Raw genomic sequence first — 27,877 nt, 5'->3', positions numbered from 1 at the left:
TTTTGATACAGCAGTTTGGAAACACTCTTTTTGTAGAATCTGCAAGTGGATATTTGGAAAGCTCTGAAGATTTCATAGGAAACGGGAATATCTTCATGTAAAATCTAGACAGAAGCATTCTCAGAAACTTCTTTGTGATGTGTGTCCTCAACTAACAGAGTTGAACCTTTCTTTTGATAGAGCAGTTTGGAAACACTCTTTTTGTAGAATCTGCAAGTCGATGTTTGGATAACTGTGAAGATTTTGTTGGAAACGGGAATATCTTCATATAAAATCTAGACAGAAGCATTCTCAGAAACTTCTTTGTGATGCGTGCCCTCAAGTAAGAGAGCTGAACCATTCTATTAATAGAGCACTTTGGAAACACTGTTTTGTTAGAATCTTCAAGTGGATATTTGGATAACTGTGAAGATTTCGTAGGAAATGGGAATATCTTCATATAAAACCTAGACACAAGCATTCTCAGAAACTTCTTTCAGATGAGTGTCCTCAACTAACACAGTTGAACCTTTCTTTTGATAGAGCAGTTTGGAAACACTCTTTTTGTGGAATCTGTAAGTGGATATCTAGATAGTCCTAACGATTTCGTTGGAAACGGGAATATCTTCTTCTAAAATCTAGACAGAAGCACTGTCAGAAACTACTTTGTGATATCTGCATTCAAGTCTCAGAGCTGAACATTCCATTTAATAGAGTAGGTTTGAAACACTCTTTCTGCAGTAACTGGAAGTGGACATTTCGAACACTTTCAGGCCTACGGTGAAAAAGGAAGTATCTTCCCATAAAAACGAGACAGAGGTTTTCTCAGAAACTTATTTGGGATGTGTGTCCTCAACTAAGAGAGTTGAACCTTTCTTTTGATACATCAGTTTGGATACACTCTTTTTGTAGAATCTGCAAGTGGATATTTGGAAGGCTGTGAAGATTTCGTAGGAAATGGGAATATCTTCATGTAAAATCTAGACAGAAGCATTCTCAGAAACTTCTTTGTGATGTGTGTCCTCCACTAACAGAGTTGAACCTTGCTTTGGATAGAGCAGTTTGGAAACACTCTTTTTGTAGAATCTGTAAGTGGATATTTGGATAACTGTGATGATTTCGTTGGAAACGGGAATATCTTTTCCTAAAATCTAGACAGAAGCGCTGTTAAAAACTACTTTGCGATATCTGCATTCAAGTCACAGAGCTGAACATTCCCTTTCATAGAGGAGGTTTGAAAAACTCTTTCTGTAGTATCTTGAAGTGGACATTTCGAGCGCTTACGGCCTATTGTGAAAAACTAAATATCTTCCCATAAAATCCAGACAGAAGCATTCTCAGAAACTTATTTGGGATGTGTGTCCTCAACTAACAGAGTTGAACCTTTCTTTTGACAGAGCACTTTGGAGACACTCTTTTTGAAGAATCTGTAAGTGGATATCTAGATAGTTCTAACGATTTCTTTGGAAACGTGAATGTCTTCATCTGAAATCTAGGCAGAAGCACTGTCAGAAACTACTTTGTGATATCTGCATTCAAGTCACAGAGCTGAACATACCCTTTCATAGAGGAGGTATGAAACCCTCTTTCTTTAGTGTCTGGAAGTGGACATTTCGAGCGCATTCGGGCCTATGGTGAAAAACGAAATATCTTCCCATAAAATCTAGACAGAAGCATTCTCAGAAACTTGTTTGGGATGTGTGTTCTCAACTAACAGAGTTCAACCTTTCTTTCGATACAGCAATTTGGAAACACTCTTTTTGTAGAATCTGTAAGTGGATATTGGGATAGCTCTGAAGATTTCGTTGGAAACGGGAATATCTTCGTTTAAAATCTAGACAGAAGCATTCTCAGAAACTTGTTTGGGATGTGTGTCCTCAACTAACAGAGTTCAATATTTCTATTGCTACAGCAATTTGGAAACAGTCTTTTTGTAGGATCTTCAAGTGAATATTGGGATTGCTCTGAAAATTTCGTTGGAAACGGGTATATTTTCTTTTAAAATCTAGACAGAAGCATTCTCAGAAACTTCTTTGTGATGAGTGTCCTCAACTAACAGAGTTGAAACTTTCTTTTTATAGAGAAGTTTGGAAACACTCTTTTTGTAGAATCTGTAAGTGGATATCTAGATAGTTCTAACGATTTCGTTGAAAACGGGAATATCTTCATCTGAAATCTAGACAGAAGCACTGTCAGAAACTACTTTGTGATATCTGCATTCAAGTCACAGAGCTGAACATTCCCTTTCATAGAGCAGGTTTGAAACCCTCTTTCTGTAGTGTCTGGAAGTGGACATTTCGAGCGCTTTCACGCGTATGGTGAAAAACGAAATATCTTCCCATAAAATCTAGACAGAAGCATTCTCAGAAACGTCTTTGTGATGAGTGTCCTCAACTAAAGGAGTTGAACCATTCTATTAATACAGCACTTTGGAAACACTCTTTTGGTACAATCTTCTAGTGGATATTTGGATAACTCTGAAGATTTCATTGGAAACGTGAATATCTTCATATAAAATCTAGACAGAATCATTCTCAGAAACTTCCTTCAGATGAGTGTCCTCAACTAACACAGTTGAACCTTTCTTTTGGTAGAGCAGTTTGGAAACACTCTTTTTGTAGAATCTGTAAGTGGATATCTAGATAGTCCTAACAATTTCGTTGGAAACGGAAATATCTTCATCGAAAATCTAGACAGAAGCACTGTGAGAAACTACTTTGTGATATCTGCATTCAATTCTCAGAGCTGAACATTCCGTTTCATAGAGCAGTTTTGAAAGACTCTTTCTGCAGTATCTGGAAGTGGACATTTCGAGCACTTTCATGCCTACGGAGAAAAAGTAAGTATCTTCCCATAAAAACGAGACAGAGGCTTTCTCAGAAACTTATATGGGATGTGTGTCCTCAACTAAGAGAGTTGAACCTTTCTTTTGATACAGCAGTTTGGAAACACTCTTTTTGTAGAATCTGCAAGTGGATATTTGGAAAGCTGTGAAGATTTCATAGGAAACGGGAATATCTTCATGTAAAATCCAGACAGAAGCATTCTCAGAAACTTCTTTGTGATGTGTGTCCTCAACTAACAGAGTTCAACCTTTCTTTCGATACGGAAATTTGGAAACACTCTTTTTGTAGAGTCTGTAAATGGATATAGGGATAGCTCTGAGGATTTCGTTGGAAACGGAAGTATCTTCATTTAAAATGTAGACAGAAGCATTCTCAGAAACATCTTTGTGATGTGTGTCCTCAACTAACAGAGTTGAACCTTTCTTTGGATAGAGAAGTTTGGAAACACTCTTTTTGTAGAATCTGCAAGTGGATATTTGGATAACTGTGAAGATTTCGTTGGAAAAGGTAATATCTTCATATAAAATCTAGACAGATGCAACCTCAGAAACTTATTTGTGATGTGTTTCCTCAACTAACAGAGTTTATCCTTTCTTTTGATATAGCATTTTGGAAAGACTCTTTTTGGAGAATCTGCAAGTGGATATTTGGATAACTGTGAAGATTTCTTTGGAAATGGTAATATCTTCATATAAAATCTAGACAGAAGCATTCTCAGAAACTTCTTTGTGATGAGTGTCCTCAAGTAACAGAGTTGAACCTTTCTTTTTATAGAGCAGTTTGGAAACACTCTTTTTGTAGAATCTGTATGTGGATATCAAGATAGTTCTAACGATTTCGTTGGAAATGGAAATATCTTCATCTAAAATCTAGACAGAAGCACTGTCAGAAACAACTTTGTGATATCTGCATTCAAGTCTCAGAGCTGAACATTCCCTTTCATAGAGCAGGTTTGAAACACTCTTTCTGCAGTATCTGGAAGAGGACATTTCGAGCGCTTTCTGGCCTACGGTGAAAAAGGAAGTATCTTCCCATAAAAACAAGACAGAGGCTTTCTCAGAAACTTATTTGGGATGTGTGTCCGCAACTAAGAGTGTTGAACCTTTCTTTTGATACAGCAGTTTGGAAACACTCTTTTGTACAATCTGCAAGTGGATATTTGGAAAGCTGTGAAGATTTCGTAGGAAAACGGAATGTCTTCATGTAAAATCTAGACAGAAGCATTCTAAGAAACTTCTTTGTGATGTGTGTCCTCAACTAACAGAGTTCTACTTTCTTTTGACACAGCAATTTAAAATAACTCTTTATGTAGAATCTGTAAGTTTATATTTGGAAAGCTCTGAGGAATTCGTTGGAAACGGGAATATCTTCATTTAAAATCTGGACAGAAGCATTCTCAGAAACTTCTTTGTGATGTGTGTCCTCAACTAACAGAGTTGAACCTTTCTTTGGATAGAGCAGTTTGGAAACACTCTTTTTGTAGAATCTGTAAGTGGATATTTGGATAACTGTGATGATTTCGTTGGAAACGGGAATATCATCATCTAAAATCTAGACAGAAGCGCTGTCAGAAACTACTTTGTGATATCTGCATTCAAGTCACAGAGCTGAACATTCCCTTTCCTAGAGTAGGTTTGAAACAGTCTTTCTGTAGTATCTGGAAGTGGAGATTTCGAGCGCTTTCAGGCCTATGGTGAAAAAGGAAATATCATCAGATAAAATCTAGACAGAAGCATTCTAAGAAACTTATTTGGGATGAGTTTACTCCACTAACAGACTTGATCATTTCTTTTGATATAGCAGTTTGGAAACACTCTTTTTGTAGAATCTGCAAGTGGATATTTGGATAGCTGTGAAGATTTCGTTAGAAACGGTAATATCTTCATATAAAATCTTGACAGAAGCATTCTCAGAAACTTCTTTGTGATGTGTGTCCTCAACTAACAGAGTTCAACATTTCTTTTGCTACAGCAGTTTGGAAACACTCTTTTTGTAGAATCTTCAAGAGGATATTTGGATAACTGTGAAGATTTCATAGGAAACCGGAATATCTGCATCTGAAATCTAGACAGAAGCACTGTCAGAAACTACTTTGTGATATCTGCATTCAAGTCACAGAGCTGAACATTCCCTTTCTTAGAGCAGGTTGGAAAACCTCTTTCTGTAGTGTCTGGAAGTGCACATTACGAGCGCATTCGGGCCTATGGTGTAAAACGAAATATCTCCCCATTAAATCTACACAGAAGCATTCTCAGAAACTTATTTGGCATGTGTGACCTCAACTAACAGAGTTGAAACTTTCTTTTGATAGAGCAGTTTGGAAACACTCTTTTTGTAGAATCTGCAAGTCGATGTTTGGATAACTGTGAAGATTTCTTTGGAAACGAGAATATCTTCATATAAAATCTAGACAGAAGCATTCTCAGAAACTTCTTTGTGATAAGTGTCCTCAACTAACAGAGTTGAACCTTTCTTTTTATAGAGCAGTTTGGAAACACTCTTTTTGTAGTATCTGTATGTGGATATCCAGATGGTTCTAACGATTTCATTGGAAACGGGAATATCTTCTTCTAAAATCTAGACAGAAGCACTGTCAGAAACTACTTTGTGATATCTGCATTCAAGTCTCAGAGCTGAACATTCCGTTTCATAGAGCAGGTTTGAAACACTCTTTCTGCAGTATCTGGAATTGGACATTTCGAGCGCTTTCAGGCCTACGGTGAAAAAGGAAGTATCTTCCCGTAAAAACGAGACAGAGGATTTCTCAGAAACTTATGTGGGATGTGTGTCCTCAACCAGGAGAGTCAACCTTTCTTTTGATACAGCAGTTTGGAAACACTCTTTTTGTAGAATCTGCAAGTGGATATTTGGAAAGCTGTGAAGATTTCATAGGAAACGGGAATATCTTCATGTAAAATCTAGACAGAAGCATTCTCAGAAACTTCTTTGTGATGTGTGTCCTCAACTAACAGAGTTCAACCTTTCTTTTGATACAGCAATTTGCAAACACTCTTTTTGTAGAATCTGTAAGTGGATATTTGGATAGCTCTGAAGATTTCGTTGGAAACGGGAATATCTTCATTTAAAATCCAGACAGAAGCATTCTCAGAAACTTCTTTGTGATGTGTGTCCTCAACTAACAGAGTTGAACCTTTCTTTGGATAAAGCAGTTTGGAAACACTCTTTTTGTAGAATCTGTAAGTGGATATTTGTTTAACTGTGATGATTTCGTTGGAAACGGGAATATCTTCATATAAAATATAGACGGAAGCATTGTCAGAAACTTCTTTGTGATGAGTGTCCTCAACTAACAGAGTTGAACCATTTTATTAATAGAGCACTTTGGAAACACTCTTTTGGTAGAATCTTCAAGTGGATATTTGGATAATTGTGAAGATTTCATTGGAAACGGGAATATCTTCATATAAAATCTAGACAGAAGAATTCTCAGAAACTTCTTTGTGATGAGTGTCCTCAACTAACAGAGTTGAACCTTTCTTTTTATAGTGCAGTTTGGAAACACTCTTTTTGTGGAATCTGTAATTGGATATTTGGATAACTGTGAAGATTTCATTGGAAACGGGAATATCTTCATATAAAATCTAGACAGAAGCATTCTCAGAAACTTCTTTGTGATGTGTGTCCTCACCTAACAGAGTTGAACCTTTCTTTGGATACAGCAGTTTGGAAACACTCTTTTTGTAGAATCTGTAAGTGGATATTTGGATAACTGTGATGATTTCGTTGGAAACGGGAATATCTTCATCTAAAATCTAGACAGAAGCGCTGTCAGAAACTACTTTGTGATATCTGCATTCAAGTCACAGAGCTGAACATTCCCTTTCATAGAGTAGGTTTGAAACAGTCTTTCTGTAGTATCTGGAAGTGGAGATTTCGAGTGCTTTCAGGCCTATGGTGAAAAAGGAAATATCATCCCATAAAATCTAGACAAAAGCATTCTAAGAAACTTATTTGGGATGAGTTTACTCCACTAACAGACTTGATCATTTCTTTTGATATAGCAGTTTGGAAACACTCCTTTTGTAGAATCTGCAAGTGGATATTTGGTTAACTGTGAAGATTTCGTTGGAAACGGTAATATCTTCATATAAAATCTTGACAGAAGCATTCTCAGAAACTTCTTTGTGATGTGTGTCCTCAACTAACAGAGTTCAACATTTCTTTTGCTACAGCAGTTTGGAAACACTCTTTTTGTAGAATCTTCAAGTGGATATTTGGATAACTGTGAAGATTTCATAGGAAACGGGAATATCTTCATATAAAATCTTCACAGAAGCATTCTCAGAAACTTCTTTGTGATGAGTGTCCTCAACTAACAGAGTTGAACCTTTCTTTTGACAGAGCACTTTGGAAACACTCTTTTTGTAGAATCTGTAAGTGGATATCTAGATAGTTCCAACGATTTCTTTGGAAACGGGAATATCTGCATCTGAAATCTAGACAGAAGCACTGTCAGAAACTACTTTGTGATATCTGCATTCAAGTCACAGAGCTGAACATTCCCTTTCATAGAGCAGGTTGGAAACCCTCTTTCTGTAGTGTCTGGAAGTGGACATTACGAGCGCATTCGGGCCTATGGTGAAAAACGAAATATCTCCCCATTAAATCTACACAGAAGCATTCTCAGAAACTTATTTGGGATGTGTGTCCTCAACTAACAGAGTTGAAACTTTCTTTTGATAGAGCAGTTTGGAAACACTCTTTTTGTAGAATCTGCAAGTCGATGTTTGGATAACTGTGAAGATTTCGTTGGAAACGGGAATATCTTCATATAAAATCTAGACAGAAGCATTCTCAGAAACTTCTTTGTGATGAGTGTCCACAACTAACAGAGTTGAACCTTTCTTTTTATAGAGCAGTTTGGAAACACTCTTTTTGTAGTATCTGTATGTGGATATCAAGATAGTTCTAACGATTTCATTGGAAACGGGAATATCTTCTTCTAAAATCTAGACAGAAGCACTGTCAGAAACTACTTTGTGATATCTGCATTCAAGTCTCAGAGCTGAACATTCCGTTTCATAGAGCAGGTTTGAAACACTCTTTCTGCAGTATCTGGAAGTGGACATTTCGAGCGCTTTCAGGCCTACGGTGAAAAAGGAAGTATCTTCCCGTAAAAACGAGACAGAGGATTTCTCAGAAACTTATGTGGGATGTGTGTCCTCAACTAAGAGAGTTGAACCTTTCTTTTGATACAGCAGTTTGGAAACACTCTTTTTGTAGAATCTGCAAGTGGATATTTGGAAAGCTGTGAAGATTTCATAGGAAACGGGAATATCTTCATGTAAAATCTAGACAGAAGCATTCTCAGAAACTTCTTTGTGATGTGTGTCCTCAACTAACAGAGTTCAACCTTTCTTTTGATACAGCAATTTGCAAACACTCTTTTTGTAGAATCTGTAAGTGGATATTGGGATAGCTCTGAAGATTTCGTTGGAAACGGGAATATCTTCATTTAAAATCCAGACAGAAGCATTCTCAGAAACTTCTTTGTGATGTGTGTCCTCAACCAACAGAGTTGAACCTTTCTTTGGATACAGCAGTTTGGAAACACTCTTTTGGTAGAATCTTCAAGTGGATATTTGGATAACTGTGAAGATTTCGTTGGAAACGGGAATATCTTCATATAAAATCTAGACAGAAGAATTCTCAGAAACTTCTTTGTGATGAGTGTCCTCAACTAACAGAGTTGAACCTTTCTTTTTATAGAGCAGTTTGGAAACACTCTTTTTGTGGAATCTGTAATTGGATATCTAGATAGTCCTAATGATTTCGTTGGAAACGGGAATATCTTCATCTAAATTCTAGACAGAAGCACTGTCAGAATCTACTTTGTGATATCTGCATTCAAGTCACAGAGCTGAACATTCCCTTTCATAGAGCAGGTTTGAAACACTGTTTCTGCAGTATCTGCAGTTGGACATTTCGAGCGCTTTCAGGCCTACGGTGAAAAAGGAAGTATCTTCCCATAAAAACGAGACAGAAGATTTCTCAGAAACTTATTTGGGATGTGTGTAGTCAACTAAGGGAGTTGAACATTTCTTTTGATACAGCAGTTTGGAAACACTCTTTTTGTAGAATCTGCAAGTGGATATTTGGAAAGCTGTGAAGATTTCATAGGAAACGGGAATATCTTCATGTAAAATCTAGACAGAAGCATTCTCAGAAACTTCTTTGTGATGTGTGTCCTCAACTAACAGAGTTGAACCTTTCTTTTGATACAGCAGTTTGCAAACACTCTTTTTGTAGAATCTGTAAGTGGATATTGGGATATATCTGAGGATTTCATTGGAAACGGGAATATCTTCATTTAAAATCTAGACAGAAGCATTCTCAGAAACTCCTTTGTGATGTGTGTCCTCAACTAACAGAGTTGAACCTTTCTTTGGATAGAGCAGTTTGGAAACACTCTTTTTGTAGAATCTGCAAGTGGATGTTTGTTTAACTGTGATGATTTTGTTGGAAACGGGAATATCTTCATCTAAAATCTAGACAGAAGCATTCTGAGAAACTTCTTTGTGATGTGTGTCCTCAACTAACAGAGTTGAACCTTTCTTTGGATACAGCAGTTTGGAAACACTCTTTTTGTAGAATCTGTAAGTGGATATTTGGATAACTGTGATGATTTCGTTGGAAACGGGAATATCTTCATCTAAAATCTAGACAGAAGCGCTGTCAGAAACTACTTTGTGATATCTGCATTCAAGTCACAGAGCTGAACATTCCCTTTCATAGAGTAGGTTTGAAACAGTCTTTCTGTAGTATCTGGAAGTGGACATTTCGAGCGCTTTCAGGCCAATGGTGAAAAAGGAAGTATCTTCCCGTTAAAACGAGACAGAGGATTTCTCAGAAACTTATGTGGGATGTGTGTCCTCAACTAAGAGAGTTGAACCTTTCTTTTGATACAGCAGTTTGGAAACACTCTTTTTGTAGAATCTGCAAGTGGATATTTGGAAAGCTTTGAAGATTTCATAGGAAATGGGAATATCTTCATGTAAAATCTAGACAGAAGCATTCTCAGAAACTTCTTTGTGATGTGTGTCCTCAACTAACAGAGTTCAACCTTTCTTTTGATTCAGCAATTTGCAAACACTCTTTTTGTAGAATCTGTAAGTGGATATTGGGATAGCTCTGAAGATTTCGTTGGAAACGGGAATATCTTCATTTAAATTCCAGACAGAAGCATTCTCAGAAACTTCTTTGTGATGTGTGTCCTCAACTAACAGAGTTGAAACTTTCTTTGGATACAGCAGTTTGGAAACACTCTTTTTGTAGAATCTGTAAGTGGATATTTGTTTAACTGTGATGATTTCGTTGGAAACGGGAATATCTTCATATAAAATCTAGACAGAAGCATTGTCAGAAACTTCTTTGTGATGAGTGTCCTCAACTAACAGAGTTGAACCATTTTATTAATAGAGCACTTTGGAAACACTCTTTTGGTAGAATCTTCAAGTGGATATTTGGATAATTGTGAAGATTTCATTGGAAACGGGAATATCTTCATATAAAATCTAGACAGAAGAATTCTCAGAAACTTCTTTGTGATGAGTGTCCTCAACTAACAGAGTTGAACCTTTCTTTTTATAGAGCAGTTTGGAAACACTCTTTTTGTGGAATCTGTAATTGGATATCTAGATAGTCCTAACGATTTCGTTGGAAACGGGAATATCTTCATCTAAATTCTAGACAGAAGCACTGTCAGAATCTACTTTGTGATATCTGCATTCAAGTCACAGAGCTGAACATTCCCTTTCATAGAGCAGGTTTGAAACACTCTGTCTGCGCTATCTGCAAGTGGACATTTCGAGCGCTTTCAGGCCTACGGTGAAAAAGGAAGTATCTTCCCATAAAAACGAGACAGAGGATTTCTCAGAAACTTATTTGGGATGTGTGCCCTCAACTAAGAGAGTTGAACCTTTCTTTTGATACAGCAGTTTGGAAACACCCTTTTGTAGAATCTGCAAGTGGATATTTGGAAAGCTGGGAAGATTTCATAGGAAACGGGAATATCTTCATGTAAAATCTAGACAGAAGCATTCTCAGAAACTTCTTTGTGATGTGTGTCCTCAACTAACAGAGTTGAACCTTTTTTTTGATACAGCAGATTGGAAACACTATTTTTGTAGAATCTGTAAGTGGAGATTTGGATAACTGTGATGATTTCGTTGGAAACGGGTATATCATCATCTAAAATCCGGACAGAAGCGCTGTCAGAAACTACTTTGTGATATCTGCATTCAAGTCACGGAGCTGAACATTCCCTTTCATAGAGTAGGTTTGAAACAGTCTTTCTGTAGAATCTGGAAGTGGAGATTTCGAGCGCTTTCAGGCCTATGGTGAAAAAGGAAATATCATCCCATAAAATCTAGACAAAAGCATTCTAAGAAACTTATTTGGGATGAGTTTACTCCACTAACAGACTTGATCATTTCTTTTGATATAGCAGTTTGGAAACACTCTTTTTGTAGAATCTGCAAGTGGATATTTGGATAGCTGTGAAGATTTCGTTGGAAACGGTAATATCTTCATATAAAATCTTGACAGAAGCATTCTCAGAAACTTCTTTGTGATGTGTGTCCTCAACTAACAGAGTTCAACATTTCTTTTGCTACAGCAGTTTGGAAACACTCTTTTTGTAGAATCTTCAAGTGGATATTTGGATAACTGTGAAGATTTCATAGGAAACGGGAATATCTTCATATAAAATCTTCAAAGAAGCATTCTCAGAAACTTCTTTGTGATGAGTGTCCTCAACTAACAGAGTTGAACCTTTCTTTTGACAGAGCACTTTGGAAACACTCTTTTTGTAGAATCTGTAAGTGGATATCTAGATAGTTCTAACGATTTCATTGGAAACGGGAATATCTGCATCTGAAATCTAGACAGAAGCACTGTCAGAAACTACTTTGTGATATCTGCATTCAAGTCACAGAGCTGAACATTCCCTTTCATAGAGCAGGTTGGAAACCCTCTTTCTGTAGTGTCTGGAAGTGGACATTACGAGCGCATTCGGGCCTATGGTGAAAAACGAAATATCTCCCCATTAAATCTACACAGAAGCATTCTCAGAAACTTATTTGGGATGTGTGTCCTCAACTAACAGAGTTGAAACTTTCTTTTGATAGAGCAGTTTGGAAACACTCTTTTTGTAGAATCTGCAGGTAGATGTTTGGATAACTGTGAAGATTTCGATGGAAACGGGAATACCTTCATACAAAATCTAGACAGAAGCATTCTCAGAAACTTATTTGGGATGTGTGTCCTCAACTAACAGAGTTGAAACTTTCTTTTGATAGAGCAGTTTGGAAACACTCTTTTTGTAGAATCTGCAAGTCGATGTTTGGATAACTGTGAAGATTTCGATGGAAACGGGAATATCTTCATACAAAATCTAGACAGAAGCATTCTCAGAAACTTCTTTGTGATGAGTGTCCTCAACTAACAGAGTTGAACCTTTCTTTTTATAGAGCAGTTTGGAAACACTGTTTTTGTAGTATCTGTATGTGGATATCAAGATAGTTCTAACGATTTCATTGGAAACGGGAATATCTTCTTCTAAAATCTAGACAGAAGCACTGTCAGAAACTAATTTGTGATATCTGCATTCAAGTCTCAGAGCTGAACATTTCGTTTCATAGAGCAGGTTTGAAACACTCTTTCTGCAGTATCTGCAAGTGGACATTTCGAGCGCTTTCAGGCCTACGGTGAAAAAGGAAGTATCTTCCCGTAAAAACGAGACAGAGGATTTCTCAGAAACTTATGTGGGATGTGTGTCCTCAACTAAGAGAGTTGAACCTTTCTTTTGATACAGCAGTTTGGAAACACTCTTTTTGTAGAATCTGCAAGTGGATATTTGGAAAGCTGTGAAGATTTCATAGGAAACGGGAATATCTTCATGTGAAATCTAGACAGAAGCATTCTCAGAAACTTCTTTGTGATGTGTTTCCTCAACTAACAGAGTTCAACCTTTCTTTTGATACAGCAATTTGCAAACACTCTTTTTGTAGAATCTGTAAGTGGATATTGGGATAACTCTGAAGATTTCGTTGGAAACGGGAATATCTTCATTTAAAATCCAGACAGAAGCATTCTCAGAAACTTCTTTGTGATGTGTGTCCTCAACTAACAGAGTTGAACCTTTCTTTGGATACAGCAGTTTGGAAACACTCTTTTTGTAAAATCTGTAAGTGGATATTTCTTTAACTGTGATGATTTCGTTGGAAACGGGAATATCTTCATATAAAATCTAGACAGAAGCATTGTCAGAAACTTCTTTGTGATGAGTGTCCGCAACAAACAGAGTTGAACCATTTTAATAGTAGAGCACTTTGGAAACACTCTTTTTGTAGAATCTGCAAGTGGATATTTGGATAACTGTGAAGATTTCATTGGAAACGGGAATATCTTCATATAAAATCTTGACAGAAGCATTCTCAGAAACTTCTTTCAGATGTGTGTCCTCAACTAACAGAGTTCAACATTTCTTTTGCTACAGCAGTTTGGAAACACTCTTTTTGTAGAATCTTCAAGTGGATATTTGGATAACTGTGAAGATTTCATAGGAAACGGGAATATCTTCATATAAAATCTTCACAGAAGCATTCTCAGAAACTTCTTTGTGATGAGTGTCCTCAACTAACAGAGTTGAACCTTTCTTTTGACAGAGCACTTTGGAAACACTCTTTTTGTAGAATCTGTAAGTGGATATCTAGATAGTTCTAACGATTTCATTGGAAACGGGAATATCAGCATCTGAAATCTAGACAGAAGCACTGTCAGAATCTACTTTGTGATATCTGCATTCAAGTCACAGAGCTGAACATTCCCTTTCATAGAGCAGGTTGGAAACCCTCTTTCTGTAGTGTCTGGAAGTGGACATTTCGAGCGCATTCGGGCCTATGGTGAAAAAGGAAATATCTCCCCATTAAATCTACACAGAAGCATTCTCAGAAACTTATTTGGCATGTGTGTCCTCAACTAACAGAGTTGAAACTTTCTTTTGATAGAGCAGTTTGGAAACACTCTTTTTGTAGAATCTGCAAGTCGATGTTTGGATAACTGTGAAGATTTCGATGGAAACGGGAATATCTTCATATAAAATCTAGACAGAAGCATTCTCAGAAACTTCTTTGTGATGAGTGTCCTCAACTAACAGAGTTGAACCTTTCTTTTTATAGAGCAGTTTGGAAACACTCTTTTTGTAGTATCTGTATGTGGATATCAAGAGAGTTCTAACGATTTCATTGGAAACGGGAATATCTTCTTCTAAAATCTAGACAGAAGCACTGTCTGAAACTACTTTGTGATATCTGCATTCAAGTCTCAGAGCTGAACATTCCGTTTCATAGAGCAGGTTTGAAACACTCTTTCTGCAGTATCTGGAAGTGGACATTTCGAGCGCTTTCATGCCTACGGTGAAAAAGGAAGTATCTTCCCGTAAAAACGAGACAGAGGATTTCTCAGAAACTTACGTGGGATGTGTGTCCTCAACTAAGAGAGTTGAACCTTTCTTTTGATACAGCAGTTTGGAAACACTCTTTTTGTAGAATCTGCAAGTGGATATTTGGAAAGCTGTGAAGATTTCATAGGAAACTGGAATATCTTCATGTAAAATCTAGACAGAATCATTCTCAGAAACTTCTTTGTGATGTGTGTCCTCAACTAACAGAGTTCAACCTTTCTTTTGATACAGTAATTTGGAAACACTCTTTTTGTAGAATCTGTAAGTGGATATTGGGATAGCTCTGAAGATTTCGTTGGAAACGGGAATATCTTCATTTAAAATCTAGACAGAAGCATTCTCAGAAACTTCTTTGTGATGAGTGTCCTCAACTAACAGAGTTGAACCTTTCTTTGGATACAGCAGTTTGGAAACACTCTTTTTGTAGAATCTGTAAGTGGATATTTGTTTAACTGTGATGATTTCGTTGGAAACGGGAATATCTTCATATAAAATCTAGACAGAAGAATTCTCAGAAACTTCTTTGTGATGAGTGTCCTCAACTAACAGAGTTGAACCTTTCTTTTTATAGAGCAGTTTGGAAACACTCTTTTTGTGGAATCTGTAATTGGATATCTAGATAGTCCTAACGATTTCGTTGGAAACGGGAATATCTTCATCTTAATTCTAGACAGAAGCACTGTCAGAATCTACTTTGTGATATCTGCATTCAAGTCACAGAGCTGAACATTCCCTTTCATAGAGCAGGTTTGAAACACTCTTTCTGCAGTATCTGCAAGTGGACATTTCGAGCGCTTTCAGGCCTACGGTGAAAAAGGAAGTATCTTCCCATAAAAACGAGACAGAGGATTTCTCAGAAGCTTATTTGGGATGTGTGTCCCCAACTAAGAGAGTTGAACCTTTCTTTTGATACAGCAGTTTGGAAACACTCTTTTTGTAGAATCTGCAAGTGGATATTTGGAAAGCTGTGAAGATTTCATAGGAAACGGGAATATCTTCAAGTAAAATCTAGACAGAAGCATTCTCAGAAACTTCTTTGTGATGTGTGTCCTCAACTAACAGAGTTGAACCTTTCTTTTGATACAGTAGTTTGGAAACACTCTTTTTGTAGAATCTGTAAGTGGATATTGGGATATCTCTGAGGATTTCGTTGGAAATGGGAATATCTTCATTCAAAATCTAGACAGAAGCATTCTCAGAAACTTCTTTGTGATGAGTGTCCTCAACTAACAGAGTTGAACCTTTCTTTTTATAGAGCAGTTTGGAAACACTCTTTTTGTGGAATCTGTAATTGGATATCTAGATAGTCCTAACGATTTCGTTGGAAACGGGAATATCTTCATCTAAATTCTAGACAGAAGCACTGTCAGAATCTACTTTGTGATATCTGCATTCAAGTCACAGAGCTGAACATTCCCTTTCATAGAGCAGGTTTGAAACACTCTGTCTGCGCTATCTGCAAGTGGACATTTCGAGCGCTTTTAGGCCTACGGTGAAAAATGAAGTATCTTCCCATAAAAAAGAGACAGAGGATTTCTCAGAAACTTATTTGGGATGTGTGCCCTCAACTAAGAGAGTTGAACCTTTCTTTTGATACAGCAGTTTGGAAACACCCTTTTGTAGAATCTGCAATTGGATATTTGGAAAGCTGGGAAGATTTCATAGGAAACGGGAATATCTTCATGTAAAATCTAGACAGAAGCATTCTCAGAAACTTCTTTGTGACGTGTGTCCTCAACTAACAGAGTTGAACCTTTCTTTTGATACAGCAGTTTGGAAACACTCTTTTTGTACAATCTGTAAGTGGATATTGGGATATCTCTGAGGATTTCGTTGGAAACGGGAATATCTTCATTTAAAATATAGACAGAAGCATTCTCAGAAACTCCTTTGTGATGTGGTCCTCAACTAACAGAGTTGAACCTTTCTTTGGATAGAGCAGTTTGGAAACACTCTTTTTGTAGAATCTGCAAGTGGATGTTTGTTTAACTGTGATGATTTCATTGGAAACGGGAATATCTTCATCTGAAATCTAGACAGAAGCATTCTGAGAAACTTCTTTGTGATGTGTGTCCTCAACTAACAGAGTTGAACCTTTCTTTGGATACAGCAGTTTGGAAACACTCTTTTTGTAGAATCTGTAAGTGGATATTTGGATAACTGTGATGATTTCGTTGGAAACGGGAATATCTTCATCTAAAATCTAGACAGAAGCGCTGTCAGAAACTACTTTGTGATATCTGCATTCAAGTCACAGAGCTGAACATTCCCTTTCATAGAGTAGGTTTGAAACAGTCTTTCTGTAGTATCTGGTAGTGGACATTTCGAGCGCTTTCAGGCCTATGGTGAAAAAGGAAATATCATCCCATAAAATCTAGACAAAAGCATTCTAAGAAACTTATTTGGGATGAGTTTACTCCACTAACAGACTTGATCATTTCTTTTGATATTGCAGTTTGGAAACACTCTTTTTGTAGAATCTGTAAGTGGATATTTGGAAAACTGTGAAGATTTCGTTGGAAACGGGAACATCTTCATATAAAATCTTGACAGAAGCATTCTCAGAAACTTCTTTCAGATGTGTGTCCTCAACTAACAGAGTTCAACATTTCTTTTGCTACAGCAGTTTGGAAACACTCTTTTTGTAGAATCTTCAAGTGGATATTTGGATAACTGTGAAGATTTCATAGGAAACGGGAATATCTTCATATAAAATCTTCACAGAAGCATTCTCAGAAACTTCTTTGTGATGAGTGTCCTCAACTAACCGATTTGAACCTTTCTTTTGGCAGAGCACTTTGGAAACACTCTTTTTGTAGAATCTGTAAGTGGATATCTAGATAGTTCTAACGATTTCATTGGAAACTGGAATATCTGCATCTGAAATCTAGACAGAAGCACTGTCAGAAACTACTTTGTGATATCTGCATTCAAGTCACAGAGCTGAACATTCCCTTTCATAGAACAGGTTGGAAAACCTCTTTCTGTAGTGTCTGGATGTGGACATTACGAGCGCTTTCGGGCCTATGGTGAAAAACGAAATATCTCCCCATTAAATCTTCACAGAATCATTCTCAGAAACTTATTTGGGATGTGTGTCCTCAACTAACAGAGTTGAAACTTTCTTATGATAGAGCAGTTTAGAAACACTCTTTTTGTAGAATCTGCAAGTCGATGTTTGGATAACTGTGAAGATTTCGATGGAAACGGGAATATCTTCATATAAAATCTAGACAGAAGCATTCTCAGAAACTTCTTTGTGATGAGTGTCCTCAACTAACAGAGTTGAACCTTTCTTTTTATAGAGCAGTTTGGAAACACTCTTTTTGTAGTATCTGTATGTGGATATCAAGATAGTTCTAACGATTTCATTGGAAACGGGAATATCTTCTTCTAAAATCTAGACAGAAGCACTGTCAGAAACTGCTTTGTGACATCTGCATTCAAGTCTCAGAGCTGAACATTCAGTTTCATAGAGCAGGTTTGAAACACTCTTTCTGCAGTATCTGGAAGTGGACATTTCGAGCGCTTTCAGGACTACGGTGAAAAAGGAAGTATCTTCCCGTAAAAACGAGACAGAGGATTTCTCAGAAACTTATGTGGCATGTGTGTCCTCAACTAAGAGAGTTGAACCTTTCTTTTGATACAGCAGTTTGGAAACACTCTTTTTGTAGAATCCGCAAGTGGATATTTGGAAAGCTGTGAAGATTTCATAGGAAACGGGAATATCTTCATGTAAAATCTAGACAGAAGCATTCTCAGAAACTTCTTTGTGATGAGTGTCCTCAACTAACAGAGTTGAACCATTTTATTAATAGAGCACTTTGGAAACACTCTTTTGGTAGAATCTTCAAGTGGATATTTGGATAACTGTGAAGATTTCGTTGGAAACGGGAATATCTTCATATAAAATCTAGACAGAAGAATTCTCAGAAACTTCTTTGTGATGAGTGTCCTCAACTAACAGAGTTGAACCTTTCTTTTTATAGAGCAGTTTGGAAACACTCTTTTTGTGGAATCTGTAATTGGATATCTAGATAGTCCTAATGATTTCGTTGGAAACGGGAATATCTTCATCTTAATTCTAGACAGAAGCACTGTCAGAATCTACTTTGTGATATCTGCATTCAAGTCACAGAGCTGAACATTCCCTTTCATAGAGCAGGTTGGAAACCCTCTTTCTGTAGTGTCTGGAAGTGGACATTTCGAGCGCATTCGGGCCTATGGTGAAAAACGAAATATCTCCCCATTAAATCTACACAGAAGCATTCTCAGAAACTTATTTGGGATGCGTGTCCTCAACTAACAGAGTTGAAACTTTCTTTTGATACAGCAGTTTGGAAACACTCTTTTTGTAGAATCTGCAAGTCGATGTTTGGATAACTGTGAAGATTTCGATGGAAACGGGAATATCTTCATATAAAATCTAGACAGAAGCATTCTCAGAAACTTCTTTGTGATGAGTGTCCTCAACTAACAGAGTTGAACCTTTCTTTTTATAGAGCAGTTTGGAAACACTCTTTTTGTAGTATCTGTATGTGGATATCAAGATAGTTCTAACGATTTCATTGGAAACGGGAATATCTTCTTCTAAAATCTAGACAGAAGCACTGTCAGAAACTACTTTGTGATATCTGCATTCAAGTCTCAGAGCTGAACATTCCGTTTCATAGAGCAGGTTAGAAACACTCTTTCTGCAGTATCTGGAAGTGGACATTTCGAGCGCTTTCAAGCCTACGGTGAAAAAGGAAGTATCTTCCCGTAAAAACGAGACAGAGGATTTCTCAGAAACTTATGTGGGATGTGTGTCCTCAACTAAGAGAGTTGAACCTTTCTTTTGATACAGCAGTTTGGAAACACTCTTTTTGTAGAATCTGCAAGTGGATATTTGGAAAGCTGTGAAGATTTCATAGGAAACGGGAATATCTTCATGTAAAATCTAGACAGAAGCATTCTCAGAAACTTCTTTGTGATGTGTGTCCTCAACTAACAGAGTTCAACCTTTCTTTTGATACAGCAATTTGCAAACACTCTTTTTGTAGAATCTGTAAGTGGATATTGGGATAGCTCTGAAGATTTCGTTGGAAACGGGAATATCTTCATTTAAAATCCAGACAGAAGCATTCTCAGAAACTTCTTTGTGATGTGTGTCCTCAACTAACAGAGTTGAACCTTTCTTTGGATACAGCAGTTTGGAAACACTCTTTTTGTAGAATCTGTAAGTGGATATTTGTTTAACTGTGATGATTTCGTTGGAAACGGGAATATCTTCATATAAAATCTAGACAGAAGCATTGTCAGAAACTTCTTTGTGATGAGTGTCCTCAACTAACAGAGTTGAACCATTTTATTAATAGAGCACTTTGGAAACACTCTTTTGGTAGAATCTTCAAGTGGATATTTGGATAACTGTGAAGATTTCGTTGGAAACGGGAATATCCTCATATAAAATCTAGACAGAAGAATTCTCAGAAACTTCTTTGTGATGAGTGTCCTCAACTAACAGAGTTGAACATTTCTTTTTACAGTGCAGTTTGGAAACACTCTTTTTGTGGAATCTGTAATTGGATATTTGGATAACTGTGAAAACTTCATTGGAAACGGGAATATCTTCATATAAAATCTAGACAGAAGCATTCTCAGAAACTTCTTTCAGATGTGTGTCCTCAACTAACAGAGTTCAACCTTTCTTTTGCTACAGCAGTTTGGAAACACTCTTTTTGTAGAATCTTCAAGTGGATATTTGGATAACTGTGAAGATTTCATAGGAAACGGGAATATCTTCATATAAAATCTTCACAGAAGCATTCTCAGAAACTTCTTTGTGATGAGTGTCCTCAACTAACAGAGTTGAACCTTTCTTTTGACAGAGCACTTTGGAAACACTCTTTTTGTAGGATCTGTAAGTGGATATCTAGATAGTTCTAACGATTTCATTGGAAACGGGAATATCTGCATCTGAAATCTAGACAGAAGCACTGTCAGAAACTACTTTGTGATATCTGCATTCAAGTCACAGAGCTGAACATTCCCTTTCATAGAACAGGTTGGAAAACCTCTTTCTGTAGTGTCTGGATGTGGACATTACGAGCGCATTCGGGCCTATGGTGAAAAACGAAATATCTCCCCATTAAATCTACACAGAAGCATTCTCAGAAACTTATTTGGGATGTGTGTCCTCAACTAACAGAGTTGAAACTTTCTTTTGATAGAGCAGTTTGGAAACACTCTTTTTGTAGAATCTGCAAGTCGATGTTTGGATAACTGTGAAGATTTCGATGGAAACGGGAATATCTTCATATAAAATCTAGACAGAAGCATTCTCAGAAACTTCTTTGTGATGAGTGTCCTCAACTAATAGAGTTGTACCTTTCTTTTTATAGAGAAGTTTGGAAACACTCTTTTTGTAGTATCTGTATGTGGATATCAAGATAGTTCTAACGATTTCATTGGAAACGGGAATACCTTCTTCTAAAATCTAGACAGAAGCACTGTCAGAAACTACTTTGTGATATCTGCATTCAAGTCTCAGAGCTGAACATTCCGTTTCATAGAGCAGGTTTGAAACACTCTTTCTGCAGTATCTGGAAGTGGACATTTCGAGCGCTTTCAGGACTACGGTGAAAAAGGAAGAATCCTCCCGTAAAAACGAGACAGAGGATTTCTCAGAAACTTATGTGGGATGTGTGTCCTCAAGTAAGAGAGTTGAACCTTTCTTTTGATACAGCAGTTCGGAAACACTCTTTTTGTAGAATCTGCAAGTGGATATTTGGAAAGCTGTGAAGATTTCATAGGAAACGGGATTATCTTCATGTAAAACCTAGACAGAAGCATTCTCAGAAACTTCTTTGTGATGAGTGTCCTCAACTAACAGAGTTGAACCTTTCTTTTTATAGAGAAGTTTGGAAACACTCTTTTTGTAGTATCTGTATGTGGATATCAAGATAGTTCTAACGATTTCATTGGAAACGGGAATATCTTCTTCTAAAATCTAGACAGAAGCACTGTCAGAAACTACTTTGTGATATCTGCATTCAAGTGTCAGAGCTGAACATTCCGTTTCATAGAGCAGGTTAGAAACACTCTTTCTGCAGTATCTGGAAGTGGACATTTCGAGCGCTTTCAAGCCTACGGTGAAAAAGGAAGTATCTTCCCGTAAAAACGAGACAGAGGATTTCTCAGAAACTTACGTGGGATGTGTGTCCTCAACTAAGAGAGTTGAACCTTTCTTTTGATACAGCAGTTTGGAAACACTCCTTTTGTAGAATCTGCAAGTGGATATTTAGAAAGCTGTGAAGATTTCATAGGAAACGGGAATATCTTCATGTAAAATCTAGACAGAAGCATTCTCAGAAACTTCTTTGTGATGTGTGTCCTCAACTAACAGAGTTCAACCTTTCTTTTGATACAGCAATTTGCAAACACTCTTTTTGTAGAATCTGTAAGTGGATATTGGGATAGCTCTGAAGATTTCGTTGGAAACGGGAATATCTTCATTTAAAATCCAGACAGAAGCATTCTCAGAAACTTCTTTGTGATGTGTGTCCTCAACTAACAGAGTTCAACCTTTCTTTGGATACAGCAGCTTGGAAACACTCTTTTTGTAGAATCTGTAAGTGGATATTTGTTTAACTGTGATGATTTCGTTGGAAACGGGAATATCTTCATATAAAATCTAGACAGAAGCATTGTCAGAAACTTCTTTGTGATGAGTGTCCTCAACTAACAGAGTTGAACCATTTTATTAATAGAGCACTTTGGAAACACTCTTTTGGTAGAATCTTCAAGTGGATATTTGGATAACTGTGAAGATTTCGTTGGAAACGGGAATATCCTCATATAAAATCTAGACAGAAGAATTCTCAGAAACTTCTTCGTGATGAGTGTCCTCAACTAACAGAGTTGAACATTTCTTTTTACAGTGCAGTTTGGAAACACTCTTTTTGTGGAATCTGTAATTGGATATTTGGATAACTGTGAAAACTTCATTGGAAACGGGAATATCTTCATATAAAATCTAGACAGAAGCATTCTCAGAAACTTCTTTCAGATGTGTGTCCTCAACTAACAGAGTTCAACCTTTCTTTTGCTACAGCAGTTTGGAAACACTCTTTTTGTAGAATCTTCAAGTGGATATTTGGATAACTGTGAAGATTTCATAGGAAACGGGAATATCTTCATATAAAATCTTCACAGAAGCATTCTCAGAAACTTCTTTGTGAAGAGTGTCCTCAACTAACAGAGTTGAACCTTTCTTTTGACAGAGCACTTTGGAAACACTCTTTTTGTAGGATCTGTAAGTGGATATCTAGATAGTTCTAACGATTTCATTGGAAACGGGAATATCTGCATCTGAAATCTAGACAGAAGCACTGTCAGAAACTACTTTGTGATATCTGCATTCAAGTCACAGAGCTGAACATTCCCTTTCATAGAGCAGGTTGGAAACCCTCTTTCTGTAGTGTCTGGAAGTGGACTTTATGAGCGCATTCGGGCCTATGGTGAAAAACGAAATATCTCCCCATTAAATCTACACAGAAGCATTCTCAGAAACTTATTTGGGATGTGTGTCCTCAACTAACAGAGTTGAAACTTTCTTTTGATAGAGCAGTTTGGAAACACTCTTCTTGTAGAATCTGCAAGTCGATGTTTGGATAACTGTGAAGATTTCGATGGAAACGGGAATATCTTCATATAAAATCTAGACAGAAGCACTCTCAGAAACTTCTTTGTGATGAGTGTCCTCAACTAACAGAGTTGAACCTTTCTTTTTATAGAGCAGTTTGGAATCACTCTTTTTGTAGTATCTGTATGTGGATATCAAGATAGTTCTAACGATTTCATTGGAAACGGGAATATCTTCCTCTAAAATCTAGACAGAAGCACTGTCAGAAACTACTTTGTGATATCTGCATTCAAGTCACAGAGCTGAACATTCCCTTTCATAGAGCAGGTTTAAAACACTCTTTCTGCAGTATCTGGAAATGGACATTTCGAGCGCTTTCAGGCCTACGGTGAAAAAGGAAGTATCTTCCCGTAAAAACGAGACAGAGGATTTCTCAGAAACTTATGTGGGATGTGTGTCCTCAACTAAGAGAGTTGAACCTTTCTTTTGATACAGCAGTTCGGAAACACTCTTTTTGTAGAATCTGCAAGTGGATATTTGGAAAGCTGTGAAGATTTCATAGGAAACGGGAATATCTTCAAGTAAAATCTAGACAGAAGCATTCTCAGAAACTTCTTTGTGATGTGTGTCCTCAACTAACAGAGTTGAACCTTTCTTTTGATACAGCAGTTTGGAAACACTCTTTTTGTAGAATCTGTAAGTGGATATTGGGATATCTCTGAGGATTTCGTTGGAAACGGGAATATCTTCATTTAAAATCTAGACAGAAGCATTCTCAGAAACTCCTTTGTGATGTGTGTCCTCAACTAACAGAGTTGAACCTTTCTTTGGATAGAGCAGTTCGGAAACAGTCTTTTTGTAGAATCTGCAAGTGGATGTTTGTTTAACTGTGATGATTTTGTTGGAAACGGGAACATCTTCATCTAAAATCTAGACAGAAGCATTCTGAGAAACTTTTTTGTGATGTGTGTCCTCAACTAACAGAGTTGAACCTTTCTTTGGATACAGCAGTTTGGAAACACTCTTTTTGTAGAATCTGTAAGTGGATATTTTGATAACTGTGATGATTTCGTTGGAAATGGGAATATCTTCATCTAAAATCTAGACAGAAGCGCTGTCAGAAACTACTTTGTGATATCTGCATTCAAGTCACAGAGCTGAACATTCCCTTTCATAGAGTAGGTTTGAAACAGTCTTTCTGTAGTTTGTGGTAGTGGACATTTCGAGCGCTTTCAAGCCTATGGTGAAAAAGGAAATATCATCCCATAAAATCTAGACAAAAGCATTCTAAGAAACTTATTTGGGATGAGTTTACTCCACTAACAGACTTGATCATTTCTTTTGATATAGCAGTTCGGAAACACTCTTTTTGTAGAATCTGCAAGTGGATATTTGGATAACTGTGAAGATTTCATTGGAAACGGTAATATCTTCATATAAAATCTTGACAGAAGCATTCTCAGAAACTTCTTTCTGATGTGTGTCCTCAACTAACAGAGTTCAACATTTCTTTTGCTACAGCAGTTTGGAAACACTCTTTTTGTAGAATCTTCAAGTGGATATTTGGATAACTGTGAAGATTGCATAGGAAACGGGAATATCTTCATATAAAATCTTCACAGAAGCATTCTCAGAAACTTCTTTGTGATGAGTGTCCTCAACTAACAGAGTTGAACCTTTCTTTTGACAGAGCACTTTGGAAACACTCTTTTTGTAGAATCTGTAAGTGGATATCTAGATAGTTCTAACGATTTCATTGGAAACGGGAATATCTTCATCTGTAATCTAGACAGAAGCACTGTCAGAAACTACTTTGTGATATCTGCATTCAAGTCACAGAGCTGAACATTCCCTTTCATAGAACAGGTTGGAAAACCTCTTTCTGTAGTGTCTGGAAGTGAACATTACGAGCGCATTCGGGCCTATGGTGAAAAACGAAATATCTCCCCATTAAATCTACACAGAAGCATTCTCAGAAACTTATTTGGGATGTGTGTCCTCAACTAACAGAGTTGAAACTTTCTTTTGATACAGCAGTTTGGAAACACTCTTTTTGTAGAATCTGCAAATCGATGTTTGGATAACTGTGAAGATTTCGATGGAAACGGGAATATCTTCATATAAAATCTAGACAGAAGCATTCTCAGAAACTTCTTTGTGATGAGTGTCCTCAACTAACAGAGTTGAACCTTTCTTTTTATAGAGAAGTTTGGAAACACTCTTTTTGTAGTATCTGTATGTGGATATCAAGATAGTTCTAACGATTTCATTGGAAACGGGAATATCTTCTTCTAAAATCTAGACAGAAGCACTGTCAGAAACTACTTTGTGATATCTGCATTCAAGTCTCAGAGCTGAACATTCCGTTTCATAGAGCAGGTTAGAAACACTCTTTCTGCAGTATCTGGAAGTGGACATTTCGAGCGCTTTCAAGCCTACGGTGAAAAAGGAAGTATCTTCCCGTAAAAACGAGACAGAGGATTTCTCAGAAACTTATGTGGGATGTGTGTCCTCAACTAAGAGAGTTGAACCTTTCTTTTGATACAGCAGTTTGGAAACACTCTTTTTGTAGAATCTGCAAGTGGATATTTGGAAAGCTGTGAAGATTTCATAGGAAACGGGAATATCTTCATGTAAAATCTAGACAGAAGCATTCTCAGAAACTTCTTTGTGATGTGTGTCCTCAACTAACAGAGTTCAACCTTTCTTTTGATACAGCAATTTGCAAACACTCTTTTTGTAGAATCTGTAAGTGGATATTGGGATAGCTCTGAAGATTTCGTTGGAAACGGGAATATCTTCATTTAAAATCCAGACAGAAGCATTCTCAGAAACTTCTTTGTGATGTGTGTCCTCAACTAACAGAGTTGAACCTTTCTTTGGATACAGCAGTTTGGAAACACTCTTTTTGTAGAATCTGTAAGTGGATATTTGTTTAACTGTGATGATTTCGTTGGAAACGGGAATATCTTCATATAAAATCTAGACAGAAGCATTGTCAGAAACTTCTTTGTGATGAGTGTCCTCAACTAACAGAGTTGAACCATTTTATTAATAGAGCACTTTGGAAACACTCTTTTGGTAGAATCTTCAAGTGGATATTTGGATAACTGTGAAGATTTCGTTGGAAACGGGAATATCCTCATATAAAATCTAGACAGAAGAATTCTCAGAAACTTCTTTGTGATGAGTGTCCTCAACTAACAGAGTTGAACATTTCTTTTTACAGTGCAGTTTGGAAACACTCTTTTTGTGGAATCTGTAATTGGATATTTGGATAACTGTGAAAACTTCATTGGAAACGGGAATATCTTCATATAAAATCTAGACAGAAGCATTCTCAGAAACTTCTTTCAGATGTGTGTCCTCAACTAACAGAGTTCAACCTTTCTTTTGCTACAGCAGTTTGGAAACACTCTTTTTGTAGAATCTTCAAGTGGATATTTGGATAACTGTGAAGATTTCATAGGAAACGGGAATATCTTCATATAAAATCTTCACAGAAGCATTCTCAGAAACTTCTTTGTGATGAGTGTCCTCAACTAACAGAGTTGAACCTTTCTTTTGACAGAGCACTTTGGAAACACTCTTTTTGTAGGATCTGTAAGTGGATATCTAGATAGTTCTAACGATTTCATTGGAAACGGGAATATCTGCATCTGAAATCTAGACAGAAGCACTGTCAGAAACTACTTTGTGATATCTGCATTCAAGTCACAGAGCTGAACATTCCCTTTCATAGAGCAGGTTGGAAACCCTCTTTCTGTAGTGTCTGGAAGTGGACTTTATGAGCGCATTCGGGCCTATGGTGAAAAACGAAATATCTCCCCATTAAATCTACACAGAAGCATTCTCAGAAACTTATTTGGGATGTGTGTCCTCAACTAACAGAGTTGAAACTTTCTTTTGATAGAGCAGTTTGGAAACACTCTTCTTGTAGAATCTGCAAGTCGATGTTTGGATAACTGTGAAGATTTCGATGGAAACGGGAATATCTTCATATAAAATCTAGACAGAAGCACTCTCAGAAACTTCTTTGTGATGAGTGTCCTCAACTAACAGAGTTGAACCTTTCTTTTTATAGAGCAGCTTGGAATCACTCTTTTTGTAGTATCTGTATGTGGATATCAAGATAGTTCTAACGATTTCATTGGAAACGGGAATATCTTCCTCTAAAATCTAGACAGAAGCACTGTCAGAAACTACTTTGTGATATCTGCATTCAAGTCACAGAGCTGAACATTCCCTTTCATAGAGCAGGTTTGAAACACTCTTTCTGCAGTATCTGGAAATGGACATTTCGAGCGCTTTCAGGCCTACGGTGAAAAAGGAAGTATCTTCCCGTAAAAACGAGACAGAGGATTTCTCAGAAACTTATGTGGGATGTGTGTCCTCAACTAAGAGAGTTGAACCTTTCTTTTGATACAGCAGTTCGGAAACACTCTTTTTGTAGAATCTGCAAGTGGATATTTGGAAAGCTGTGAAGATTTCATAGGAAACGGGAATATCTTCAAGTAAAATCTAGACAGAAGCATTCTCAGAAACTTCTTTGTGATGTGTGTCCTCAACTAACAGAGTTGAACCTTTCTTTTGATACAGCAGTTTGGAAACACTCTTTTTGTAGAATCTGTAAGTGGATATTGGGATATCTCTGAGGATTTCGTTGGAAACGGGAATATCTTCATTTAAAATCTAGACAGAAGCATTCTCAGAAACTCCTTTGTGATGTGTGTCCTCAACTAACAGAGTTGAACCTTTCTTTGGATAGAGCAGTTCGGAAACAGTCTTTTTGTAGAATCTGCAAGTGGATGTTTGTTTAACTGTGATGATTTTGTTGGAAACGGGAACATCTTCATCTAAAATCTAGACAGAAGCATTCTGAGAAACTTTTTTGTGATGTGTGTCCTCAACTAACAGAGTTGAACCTTTCTTTGGATACAG

The sequence above is a fragment of the Gorilla gorilla genome, chromosome 13 (assembly GCF_029281585.2).
Source record: "Gorilla gorilla gorilla isolate KB3781 chromosome 13, NHGRI_mGorGor1-v2.1_pri, whole genome shotgun sequence".
NCBI lineage: Eukaryota > Metazoa > Chordata > Mammalia > Primates > Hominidae > Gorilla > Gorilla gorilla.
The sequence above is the reverse complement of the archived record's forward strand: the minus strand, read 5'-3'. Positions refer to the sequence as shown.